Here is a 12,995-nt window from a genome sequence, read left to right as displayed (position 1 = left end):
TGCTCTCTTCACCACTTTTTGTATGTGTGTTGGTTTGCTTGTCATTGTTTGGGTGCTGCGAGACGAGTGAGAGAGGTTATTTATCGCCACTTTGATTGTGAGACGTGATGACATAATAAAAAAAAAAACGAAATTATGAAATGCCTGACTTCATGTCTCTTCATTAGTTAGATAAATTTATTGTGAACAAGGGAATAAGCGCAACATGAAATATATATAGTTGCATAAAGAGACTATGGATTGCATTAATAGGTGGACACAACTCAACTGTCTGTCAGCATCGCATTATGGATGCGTTGAAACCTGAAACATTTGCAGGTCTGCTGCTTGTAAAAGCGTCAATTTATGTGCAATTCTTTCCTTCCGTGGAACGAGTCGGTCAATAACTGCCATACAGTGGCTTTTAAGTTGACGCTTGTTTACTACGAGCCAATGACTGCTGTTTCAAGCGCAGTTTGACAAGCGAAGCGTGATTCATGGTGATGCGTGCTGGAAGCTACACAGGGGATATGCGAAGGGGCCGAAGCCCCGCCGAAAAGCTGAGCGTATAAGCCTGCGGCGTCTCTACAATTGCTAGTTAGTACAGCGGGGCGTGGCATTTCCATAGGCACCCAACGTTTGTACGCAGACGCGAGTAAGAGCGGGTGCGTTAAGGTCCCTAGATAAGTTTTATATAGGGACCTTGGGGTGCGTGAGAGATAATCTAGGGGCTTTTGCTACTTGAATATCGAACTTTGACTAGGTAATGCGGAGAGAAGTTGCTTCGCGAGCGCGCGGCAACTCCTGCATCGTTTGGGTGCGCGCACTCTTCCTCCGCCGGGTTCGACGCGACGTCAAGTGAGGCGGTACGGTGGGGGCATACAAAACTCGTGAAAGAAAATTACTGCAGAAAATCTCTAGTGGTACTTGTCAGATAGCGCATAAGCATTCTTTCCAGTCGCTCATTTTGTACACATACGTCTCGCGTATACGAACGCGTCTGGTCGTATGATGGCGAAGATTGCTCGATTTCTTGTTTGTTTGTTAAATAATCTTCATATTGATCAATTAAGGTAACCAATCTTAATTAGACGGTCATCTTGATTACTCTTAATAAATCCTGATTAGCCTCAATCAAACATTACTCAGTTGAAATTATGTTGATTTATTAGGCGCCCTGAATAATTCTTGATTGCCATTAATTAATTTATTCCTAGTTATTATTGATCCGCCTAATTAGATTAGGCTATATTAAATTTTAGTGAAGCTCACTATTCTTAGTTACCCTCAATTAATCATCATTTTAATTACCCCTAGTTAATCATGATTACCCCTAATTATAATAATGTTGATCAAACGAAATCAGGAGTCAATAATCTTAAATACAATTAATTAATCCTGATTAGTCTTAATTACTTGCAGTTAATTAGACCAGATTAATTACTTTATGCGGCAACTGTGCTGGGCCGCTTTATCTGCACCGACAGCATGGTATACTTGTTGCAGCAACTGTAGCGACCTGCTTTCGTTTTGCACGGACTGTATGGAATGGCCGACTGTAAGGTATACTTGTTACATCAACTGTAGTGGTCAACTGTATGGTATACTAGCCTGTTGCTGCTGCTGCGGTGATGAGCTTTCTTTCTGCACCGACTGTATGGTATGGCTGACTGTATGGTATAATTGTTGCGGCAGTTGTAGTGGCCTACTTTGTTTCTACATTAACTGTATGATATAGTTACTTGTTGTGGCAACTGTAGCGGCTTGCTTAATTCTTTGTGCATGGTATAGTTATTTATTCTGGCAACTGTAGTGTGTCTTTTTACGAGGACTGTCGTGGCAACTGTAGGTCTCTCGTGCTGACACGTGTACTTATTTATGCTTTTTCCGGCGAATGCATTTCACCTGCTAACAAAATTTATTGCTCAATGCAAGACCTGTCTGCATTATTTGGAACATACTCGAATGTTATCGTTGATTGTATCTGTTGTGTGTTTTTTCGCTGAACTTTTTGTTATCAGATTGTATGCGCGACACGAATTGTGTAGTACTTTCTGGAAGGCACGCGGGCACCAGGGATTACACTGGCACTTTTGACGACTTATGCACGCCAATGGAGCCGATGCACTTGACCCTGTTGCGGCTCGGGGTAGCCTTTAGGCCAGGGATCCTAAAGGCACAGGGACGAGTACGTCCGGATGTAGGTGCAAAAAAAAAAAAAAAGGAGAAAAGGGAGGGGTATTTTTACATTATGGACGCTGGCTCCAGATATGGAAGCCCACTCCATGTAGGCGCACTTTAAATGTCTGAGCTCACTGCACCAAGGATATCCTCTTTTAAAGTAGCCGTCCTCCCTAGGTGGCTAGACTAGGGAATCTGATGACTGTGTCTCGGCCAGTCATAATCGTCGAATCGTTCGCAAAATCGCTCCCATGACGTCGCATGGTTCCGCTGGACTCCGCCTCCAATGATGCGCGATCGCTCCCACATGCGACGCATTCACGTCGCAATTTGGGAAGCCGAAGTATTCCCTTTCTGTGCAATGCGCGCACAATGTTTGCATTATGGCAAGCCTCCTGCCACGTTCCTCGGGAGTCTCCTGGGCAGGCCAAGGCCGCGCCTTTTCACAGACTTGTTCAGCTTGTGCCCGTCACTTGGCGACGATTTCGGGGTCGGTTGATTCGCGCTCGGCCTGCCGCCACCTTCGTCCCTGCTCCGTCCTTCTCGCTCGGCGCCTGTTACCCTGTCGCGCGATTCACTTCTCCACATCCAGGCGCCTTCCTCCTCCCACTCTCGCTTCCCTCTCGGGGACGAGCATAATATCGCCGATTTCACAGACGGGGCATGCACGCTTGCGCGTGAAACTACCTGCAGGAACTCGGTGTTGGAACCTCAGTGCTGACGCCCGTTATTGCAAATGGGTCGCAAGCCCCAAGGGTAGCGTTGGCCTGGCGGCCTGGGGCACTGGAAGCATCCGAAGGTCCCGGCAAAGCATGAGCCAACTGGTAACAGAACAACTTGTTTATTCTAACATCGCACAAGAGCGCGCGGTCAGGTCGACCGAAGTGGAGAGACGGGAGAGCACGTAACTCAACGGATGAAATCGGAGCCTCCCTCTTGGCGTCCGGGGGCAGCTGCTTTTATAGTCTCGCAGCTGAGGGCAAGGAGGAACGTCTCGTCAGATGCGCACGTGACTGGGCACGGACACGCTGAGAGACACGTTGAGACGAGTGTAGTGACGCATCCCCCGGCCGGGCGCCGGACAGACCTCCTCGCTTCACACTTGGGGAGCTCCTCTCCCCGGCTGCCGCGCTTTGACAAGCGTGGGCACACACACACGCACGCACACAAGAAGACACGTGGCACTGAAACACGCCTGGACGCGCTTGGCGGGGAGGCTTTGCGGCAGCTCCGAACGGGCCAAAATGTCCGCCGCTTTGAACGAAGCCCCGGCGTCCGTTGCATCCGCGCCGGCTATACCGCGCGTCGTAGGCGAAACGTAACAGACCGCCCCGCCGGGGGAAGGAGATCCCGATGGTCAGGGGACTGCATCCGCTGTCCGGAGGGATGTCGCTTGATGATGCTCATAACCGAAGTCGGTCGTCCTTCGGCGTTTCTTGAGCGCAGCGCACAGAGAAGGCCTCGTTCTCTCGTTCAGGTTCACACAGGACACTGCAAAGTGACTTCGGGAGAGTTGACATTTTTGTTCTCGTTCCCGGCAAGCGTTAGAACTACGCCGAAAGTCAACCGCTCAGTCAGCAAGCACGGCACAACCCTCACTAAGCCCTGCCAGGCTCTTTCCCCTTTTATACTACTGCCTAGTTCCTTACAGTAGTTTAGCAGCACTCAGAACGCGTCCACAAATCGGAAAATTGCACTAGGAAGCACATCATCACTTTGAAATACTACACAAAAGCAATATGTTAAAAATCCTGCCTCAGGAAGAAAAACATCAGTAACAAACAATTTTGAGGCTGATTCCCACGTTAGGGGCTTCGACTTAAGCCATCGGCGTTACCGTTGAGACTCCCCTTTTTGTAACGCACCTCAAAGGAATATTGTTGCAAAGCGAGGCTCCAGCGCAGGAGGCGGCCATTTTTGGGAGAGATGGTCTGCAGCCATTGGAGAGGGCAGTGATCCGTCTCAATGATAAACCTCGAGCCGGCTAGGTAGCATGACAATTTCTGAACGGCCCACACGATACACGCACACTCTTTCTCGGTGGCGCTGTACGCCTGCTCACGACTCGTCAGCTTACGACTAGCATACAGGACGGGGTGTTCTACTTCTCCATTTTCCCGTTGGCACAGTACAACGCCCATGCCTCGCTCACTAGCATCGCACTGAACAACGAACCCTTTTGTGTAGTCGGGCGATCGTAGCACAGGCTGGCTTGTTAGGGCGCTCTTTAGGGCGCTAAAAGCTCTTTCCTTTGTCTCGTCCCATGCGACTGTTTGCGGCTCTGTCTTTCTTAGAGCATCCGTCAGGGGAGCCGCGATATCAGAGTACCTGGGGATGTACCTCTGATAGTAGCCGGCGACACCTAAGAACGACCGAATATCGGTCTTCGTGCGCGGTTGCGGGAAGTCTCGCACAGCGGCCACCTTTATTTCAGAGGGGCGGCGACGACCCCGACCAATCACGTGACCGAGGTAGACAACCTCGGCCTGTGCTAACTGGCACTTGGGAGCCTTGACTGTCAAGCCCGCATCGCGCAGGCGGGTTAGCACTGCCCGCAAGTGGGCCATATGCTCAGGCCAGGATGCGGAGAATATCGCTACGTCGTCTAGATACGGTAAAGCGAATTCTTGCTGTCCCCGCAACACTTTATCCATGAGGCTTGAAAAGCAGTATGGCGCGTTCTTCAAACCAAAACTCAAAACTTTAGGACGGAATGTCCCCATTGGTGAAATGAACGCCGCATACCTACTAGCCTCTTCTGTAAGTGGAACCTGCCAATAACCCCTGACAAGATCTAGGGTGGAAATAAACTGAGCGCTACTCACTCTCTCAAGGCGCTCCTCGATGTTAGGGATCGGATAAATTTGATCCTTAGTGATGGAATTAAGCCTGCGGTAGTCGACGCAAGGACGAGGTTCCTTGCCCGGTACCTCAACTAAAATCAAAGGGGAGGTATAATCACTCTCACCCGCCTCAATAACACCGAGCTGTAGCATTTTCTTTACCTCAGCCTCCATAATATCGCTCTGGCGGGGTGACACCCGGTACGCCTTGGATCGTACTGGCTCTGGGGAGGTAAATTCTATGTCATGAGTAAGGACAGAAGTCCTACCAGGCCTCTCAGAGAACAGACCTTGAAACTCTTGTAAGAGCTGGTGTAGTTCGGTTTTCTGCTCAGGCGACAGCGATACTTTACTGATTAAGTCACTAATGACTTGATCGGTGTCTTTCCTGTTCGTCACTGAGCCTAGTCCCGGAAGCTCGACCGGAAGCTCTTCGGGAGCGTTTACCATCATACACACTACTGCTTCCCGTTGCTTATAGGGTTTGAGCAGATTACAGTGGTAAACTTGCTGTGCTTTCCGTTTTCCTGGCAGACTGACCACGTAGTTCACGTCCGACAGTTTTTGAACAATCCGTGCTGGGCCCTCCCACTGCACGTCGAGTTTGTTTTTTAGCGATGTGCGCAATATCATGACCTCATCGCCCACCTCAAAACGACGGGCCCTGGCTGTCCGATCATAATAAACCTTGGCCCTCTGCTGGGCCTTTGCCATTGCTTCACCTGACAACTCCTGTGCCCTTCTTAAGCGTTCGAGGAGCTTAAGCACGTATTCCACCACGACTGGGTCGTCGCCCCTGCCTTCCCACGATTCTCGAAGCATGCGAAGCGGAGATCGCAGCGAGCGACCGTACACTAGCTCAGCTGGCGAAAACCCCGTAGCCGCATGCGGCGCGGTCCGTAATGCAAACATCACCCCAGGTAGGCACAGCTCCCAGTCAGTTTGATGTTCAAAACACAATGCTCTCAACACGCGCTTCATGACGGAGTGGAGCTTCTCAACGGAATTCGACTGGGGGTGGTGCACTGAGCTGTGTAACAGCTTTACCCCGCACCTTTCGAGAAAGGCTGTCGTCAAAGCGCTAGTAAACACTGTGCCCTGATCTGATTGGATTTCCGCAGGAAAACCAACTCGCGCAAATATGGACAGTAGTGCATTGACTATCTCAACTGAGCTGAGTTCTTTAACCGGCACTGCTTCAGGGAACTTTGTCGCTGGGCAGATCACAGTCAAAATGTGTCCGTACCCCGTGGCTGTTACCGGCAGAGGTCCCACTGTATCAATAACGAGCCGTCTAAAAGGCTCCGTAATGATAGGTACCAACTTCAACGGCGCCCTCGATTTGTCCCCTGGTTCGCCCACCCGCTGACAGGTGTCACATGTCTTCACAAAGTGGTCTGCGTCCCGAAAACACCCTGGCCAATAGTACTCCTGCAAGAGACGGTCCTTAGTTTTCTTAACTCCTAGGTGTCCGGACCACGAACCCCCATGCGACAAGCGCAACAGATCCTGACGATAGCATTGAGGCACGATCAGCTGATCGAACTCCACTCCCCTGCGGTCTAGATACTTCCGGTACAGGACCCCACCCCTTTCCACAAAGCGAGCATTTTTCTTGACAATGCTTCCTTGACAATCCATGGCTGCTCTGAATGCTGCTTTCTCTACTGCCTACTATTGTCTTGCCGCAAACTAACCCGGCAGCAACGACAACCACAATTACCAGCTCTGTTTCTGACACTAACAAAAGCCTGGCAAAACTCAGAAGAAGAAAGTCCCGCACTCACCAAACCTCGCAGCCAAGAATTCAGCGCAGTCGTTCCGCTGCAGGCAACCAGTCATCACACAGGGCTCGTTGCACTGCTCCCGGATGGTCGTTGTGCTGCTCAGCATACAGTCAACCGCATCTCTTCGCTGCTGGCCTCCGTTGTCGCGCTCTCACCGCTGGCAACCAGCTGTTGGAACCTCAGTGCTGACGCCCGTTATTGCAAATGGGTCGCAAGCCCCAAGGGTAGCGTTGGCCTGGCGGCCTGGGGCACTGGAAGCATCCGAAGGTCCCGGCAAAGCATGAGTCAACTGGTAACAGAACAACTTGTTTATTCTAACATCGCAAAAGAGCGCGCGGTCAGGTCGACCGAAGTGGAGAGACGGGAGAGCGCGTTACTCAACGGATGAAATCGGAGCCTCCCTCTTGGCGTCCGGGGGCAGCTGCTTTTATAGTCTCGCAGCTGAGGGCAAGGAGGAACGTCTCGTCAGATGCGCACGTGACTGGGCACGGACACGCTGAGAGACACGTTGAGACGAGTGTAGTGACGCATCCGCCGGCCGGGCGCCGGACAGACCTCCTCGCTTCACACTTGGGGAGCTCCTCTCCCCGGCTGCCGCGCTTTGACAAGCGTGGGCACACACACACGCACGCACACAAGAAGACACGTGGCACTGAAACACGCCTGGACGCGCTTGGCGGGGAGGCTTTGCGGCAGCTCCGAACGGGCCAAAATGTCCGCCGCTTTGAACGAAGCCCCGGCGTCCGTTGCATCCGCGCCGGCTATACCGCGCGTCGTAGGCGAAACGTAACATCGGCAAGAAAGCTTCGCTTTAAAATATGTATAGGCGTTAATTGTCAACGCGCTTGAAATATTTCCTCGTTCAGATATATAGAAATAATTGAATATGTATGATTAATAGACACCAGGAATTTCGACTCGATCAACTTGCGTGTCTTGCGCCTCACCTGCTTCCAAGCCTTTCCTACCGACGGGGCTTCGACAGGAAATCAGAGCGTCGTTGTAAATGGACGACCGCGTTAACTGTAGTCCGCGGGCGTTGTCTAAGTTGCGAAGAGAATTCGTAACAAGTGATTGCACGTGAAACAATTCGAAAAGAAAAAAAAGCGTCAATAATTTTGTTACACCTATACGTAGTACTTCAAGATCTCTTTCACAGTACAAAGAAATGCGTTTGCTGGTTCAAACATAGCAATTCGCATCAAAACATATCAAAAGCGACAAAATATCTGCGCGCTCTGACTGTGACGTCATGTGGGAAGGCCGACGTGCCACTGAAGACCGTGCTTCTGAAAAACAAAAAAAAAAAAAAATCACCGACGATACTCCTTAATGCGAAGTTTGAACGCAGCTCTATACGTATTGTCATTTCGCGATATATTGGCTGGAGCGGACAGTCTGTCTCGTGCGGCACGTTGCAAACGGAGCGATGTGTGGTGCGACTGCCTCGCTAATTTGGAATTCGCGAGAGGCAACGCATGGGTGACGCGTGGGCGCGATTCACAGCCGCCGCTGCAGACAGACCGCCCAGGTGTGCGATAATCTGACGCCATCTCGTAGTCATCTTAGCAGCAGAAGCTTGATGTGGGCGAGTTGGTTTTGCATACTTGAAGAAAAGAGCGCTACGAAGACGCGGACTAAAAGAAGTACATGTACGACGGACATGTTCCTTTGTCCGGCGCCTTGTCCGTCGTACATGTCCTTCTTTTAGTCCGCGTCTTCGTAGCGCTCTTTTCTTCACGTAGTCATCTTCGCCGCACTACGCGTCTCACATTTTCGCTATAACCTCCTCCTCCGCTTTCGACTCATAGTTCCGCTGCACTCTCCTCATCCACTTTCCTCCTCGCGCCTTTCATCCTCCGCTGCGCACCGCGTTCGTTCTTGCATCTTTCGCTGTGCAAGCTGTTGCGATCGGCCTGCAAGGGTACTGACCTTCGAATCTTTCCCAGCCCGCTGCAGCTGTTTCGATCGACCTGCGGCGGTAGCGACCTTCGAATCCTTTCCGGCCCGCTGCGAAGAGTCGCTTTGTAAAGCCAACAATGCGCCTCCTTCGGACAGCCCAACGGCGCCAGCAAGGCTAGCCATGTTTGGCGGACCGAGTATTGTTAATTGGTTCACTGTCGCCTTCACGGTCTACTTGGAGCAAGAGAACTCCTGGAAAAGGGTGTTTTGCGGTGATTTCTCACGGGCCCCAGAAATCGTCACAGTCGATTGACATACGCGGCGGCTAACTGCGGAGTCAGCTCTGGAATCAAGAGACGCCAGCTTGGGTCAAGCGTACCAACGCCTGTCTACGAGGATCCTCTCCGCTCGGTGTGTTCAGGGAAACCAAAGTGCGCAAGTAAGTGTGTGAACTCTCCCCCTCAAAGGCGGGTCGATTACGGCTACGATGACTTTGGGCGCTCCAATTGGACCAAGGTTGAACGGCAGTTTTCCCTCACCTAGGGATCTAGGGAGGACATAAGGGTTTTTAAGCAGCCGTTTTCGGCTGTTCGGTGTGCTTCGTGCTTCCTTTTCAGTAATGCTAGACTGATGAAATGTATCTCCTGTCTTCATGTAGATATTGTAAATAAATCCCGTAGTCCTCGTTCTCGATGAGAACAAGTCCTTCCCTTCAACATCCTTAGCGTGGATGAGTCGGACGACGGCATGGGCCAGCTACCACTTATTTCATGTCCGACCCCAACTCTTACAACGCCGGCGCCCGGCGCAGGAACGGGCGCTTAATAGCTGCGGTGTAATATTCCGGCAGAAACCATCTCACGATGAATGTCGACGTTCATGCGATTAGCACTGAAGCTGTGTAGCGACACACCGTATTGTAACCACCGGAACTCGCCTTGTATGAGGTGTGTATGCAGCCGGTTTCCGCTCTCGCACATATCCCTCTGCACATGCTGCGCTATCTTGCGGCGCCACCGCAAAGTCCGCGCGCGACGCTTGTCTTAATGCATATTCAGACAAATTTGCCCCAATTCATTTGACGCAGCTAGGTTTGATTTCCCCCAGCACCAGAGAAAGTTTAAAGGTTGCAAGGTGGCACATAAACAGCGGAACATACCCAGTGACACCAGCCGGCGTTAATGAGGTTCATTGAAGAGCGGCACATAACTAGTGGCACATACCCAGTGCACCAAGTTGGCCTGCAAAATGTTTATTGAATGGGAACGCATACCCAGTGTCACATACTCAGTGATACAGTTGGTCCAACATTGTTGTTTCGAACACGGTTCGGTACAGAAACCCGATGCTCTACCCATTAGACCGCGGACTACCCAGTGTTGGATCTGGAGGACAATCCCAATTGCTGTCCTCCAGATTTTTGAACCTTGCCGTTGGGTGCGGGAGTTGGCCGAGGTTGAGGAGGACTTTGGGATGAAAACTGGAGGTTTATTTACATTATGTACAGTGAGAGTACAAAGAAATTAACAGTCTTAAAGTCATTACGGGCCGGCAGCAACTAGGACGCTGCGGCCCGTGGCAAGAAGCTCGAAAGCGATGAATGAAGGAATGCTCTTTTGCTGCTCCCGGTTTCTGGCTTTTAACCCCTTTGGTTTCTCGAAATCACGTCTCGTTCGGCCAATCGGCGAGCCCGCTCAGGTGGCGTCATTTTCGGCCAATGGTAGGCGCCCGTGCGAATGTGTCACACCCGGCGCAGAGGGTCGCTCCTTGGGCTCCAGTTGTCCGAGGGCTTACCTCTCTCTGCGGTATTGCCTTCCTGGCTTGCAAGCGCCGTCACAATAGGCGGATGGGGGCGACGTTTCAGTGCTGCAAAGCAGCTTTGCTCGGGACCTACGTTACCTGGAACCGTGCCAGGCTCCCGCTACACTTTCGGGTAGAGTCAAGCAGTGAATAGCTCCACCTGCGGCGCACGAGGTGGGGGACGCCAACTCGTTTGCACGCGCCGTGCCTCGGGAATGGGGTAGATGTGCTTCTGCGCTCCTTGATTAGCTGTGACGCGATTCGATGTGGTCTGGTGAACTCGAAGGAGGCTCAGGAAACGGTCCCGTATCTAACACCAGTGACCCAAACTTGCGGGAGCACGGTTAGATCCGGGCATATGCAGACACCGGAAAGTTCGTAAAGTAGTAAAGTATCTTAACAATGGGCAGCAGGGGGCTGACATATAGTAGTGTTTAGGATGTTCAGGCCTGAAAGTACCTGAATACCGGTTACATTTCCCATGACAACGCGCTGTTTCTTCATTTACGAGTATCGTTCGTAATTCTAGCGAGCACGGACACGTTCAGCCCGATTCTTAGCTCATAATTGCTGCTCGCAGTAAAATGATTGTCACCCATGTTTTTTGACCTTCCCGTGTGACATCACCGTTCGAAGCACTGGAGCATTCTTCTGCTTCGGGTGAGGATAAAGCAACCGAGACAAATTTGCTCTTATGAGTGGCCATGCTCAGAGGCCTGCTCGCTCAAGTCCGTTAGGCTGCTTGCAGCGAAAGGCGACGGGCTTGCGTGCGAAACGGCAGCAATTTTCTCCAATGACCTTCGGTTTAACCAAATAAAAACATCACGTGGCACAAGCAGAGAACGACATCTGCAGCTTCGGCAGTGTCCTGTGCTCGCTTCTTTTCCTATGCGACGACCGGGCGAAGAAGCATGCATCAGCCGCCGCGTTTACGCTATAACATTTTACACTTTTCCTCCTTCCTTTGCTTCTTTTTCTTTTTTCGTTATTGACGGGAGGGTGGAGGGTGGGTCGCTAACAGCAGCAAACAAGGAACAATTGTTGCCAGCCTTGCGAGAAATGAGCTCTCGCAAGCGATGGGGCTCAAATTTTCATCGCGGCACTTACGCGTCAATATCAAATTGCACGCTCAGGGACATCGGCGCGTCATGCTGTAGCGATAACAAACGAAGTTATTAATAAAAAAATGATAAAACGGGTTGGGTGGAGGACGGTCGATGTGCGTGCACCCGAGAGAAGAAAGCTAACAAGAAATATCTTTGTGTGTGTGTGTGTGTGTGTGTGTGTGTGTGTGTGTGTGTGTGTGTGTGTGTGTGTGTGTCCGTGGGCGCTTCCAGAGCGGCAGTTACGCTCACAGTTCACGGCCCAGCCCCAACAATGAATTCTCCTCGCCAGGGCTCCAGTGACGCTTTCGCGATGTTTGTGGCCCACGTGCTACGCCAAGCGCGTTTCTCGCGATAAGGTTGAACGAAAAACGGTTCCATATTTTACACGAGAAGTGCGTCGAAACTGTTATTTCCTTCCTTTCGTTATTTTGATCTGTCTTCCTTTGAATAGCTGGTAGCTTTTAAGCACATTGGCCGCTGACTGCCAATTCACTCGGTGGCGTAAGCGAGACACCAGGCTGCCAGAACCGTCGGGGCCAACATATATTTTGCTAATCCACGCGCATGCGCATACGGCGCCTGATCGTGGCTGTAACGGTAGTAGTACAACAATGAGATGCTAAAGCATCCTATACTGCGTATGAACCGACCGAATTAGATAGCATGGACCGCTGGTTGCGTGACACCAAGGAAGAACTGTGCGATGCAGCCAGATCATGCATTGTTTTGACAATAGGATCATTGTCATCTTCAAATAAAGGTTATTGTTCGCTTATCTTTATTGCTTATCGCAAAGGCCTCGGATGCTTTCTTTAAGACAATCCGGGAAATAGCACAGAGCGAAATGCTAACTTTTGAAAGTCGCAGTCCATTACTACCCCACAAATGAACTGCAAAGCGTTCTACTAGAACCAGTGCTTTCTTTTTTATTTATCCATGCGCGAGGAAACCAAAGAGATGATTTATATTTTCGAGTATATGTTATACAACTGGGATAAATGAAACCGGGCTAAGGGCAGCGTATTGCGCTATTCTAGTCGCAACGTAAGTAATATATATATAAGTCGCAGGTGGCGTCCACAGACGCATGCGCCACCACGAACACATCGATCTTCGAGTACAATACTATGCTATATTCTTTCCTCTTTTTTTACCTCACCAGGTCAGGTGAACCTTCGAATCACTTTGACTTAACGGCGCGATTTGTTTGTTTGTCATCTAGTGCAAGTTCTCTCGACCACCACTTATCTCATCCCAAGGCTTGACCGGCTCTTCCGTGTAGTGAGGGCAGTCGTTATCTCTAACGTTTTCTTCATGTGCTGCACGTCTTGCTTCGTCATTTCGGTGTTAGGGCTTACGAACGACACGGCGCACTCGACCGTCGTGGTACGCGGAAT

This window comes from Dermacentor andersoni, chromosome 5 (assembly GCF_023375885.2).
Source record: "Dermacentor andersoni chromosome 5, qqDerAnde1_hic_scaffold, whole genome shotgun sequence".
In the NCBI taxonomy this organism is placed as follows: domain Eukaryota; kingdom Metazoa; phylum Arthropoda; class Arachnida; order Ixodida; family Ixodidae; genus Dermacentor; species Dermacentor andersoni.
This window is presented reverse-complemented; position numbering follows the sequence as displayed.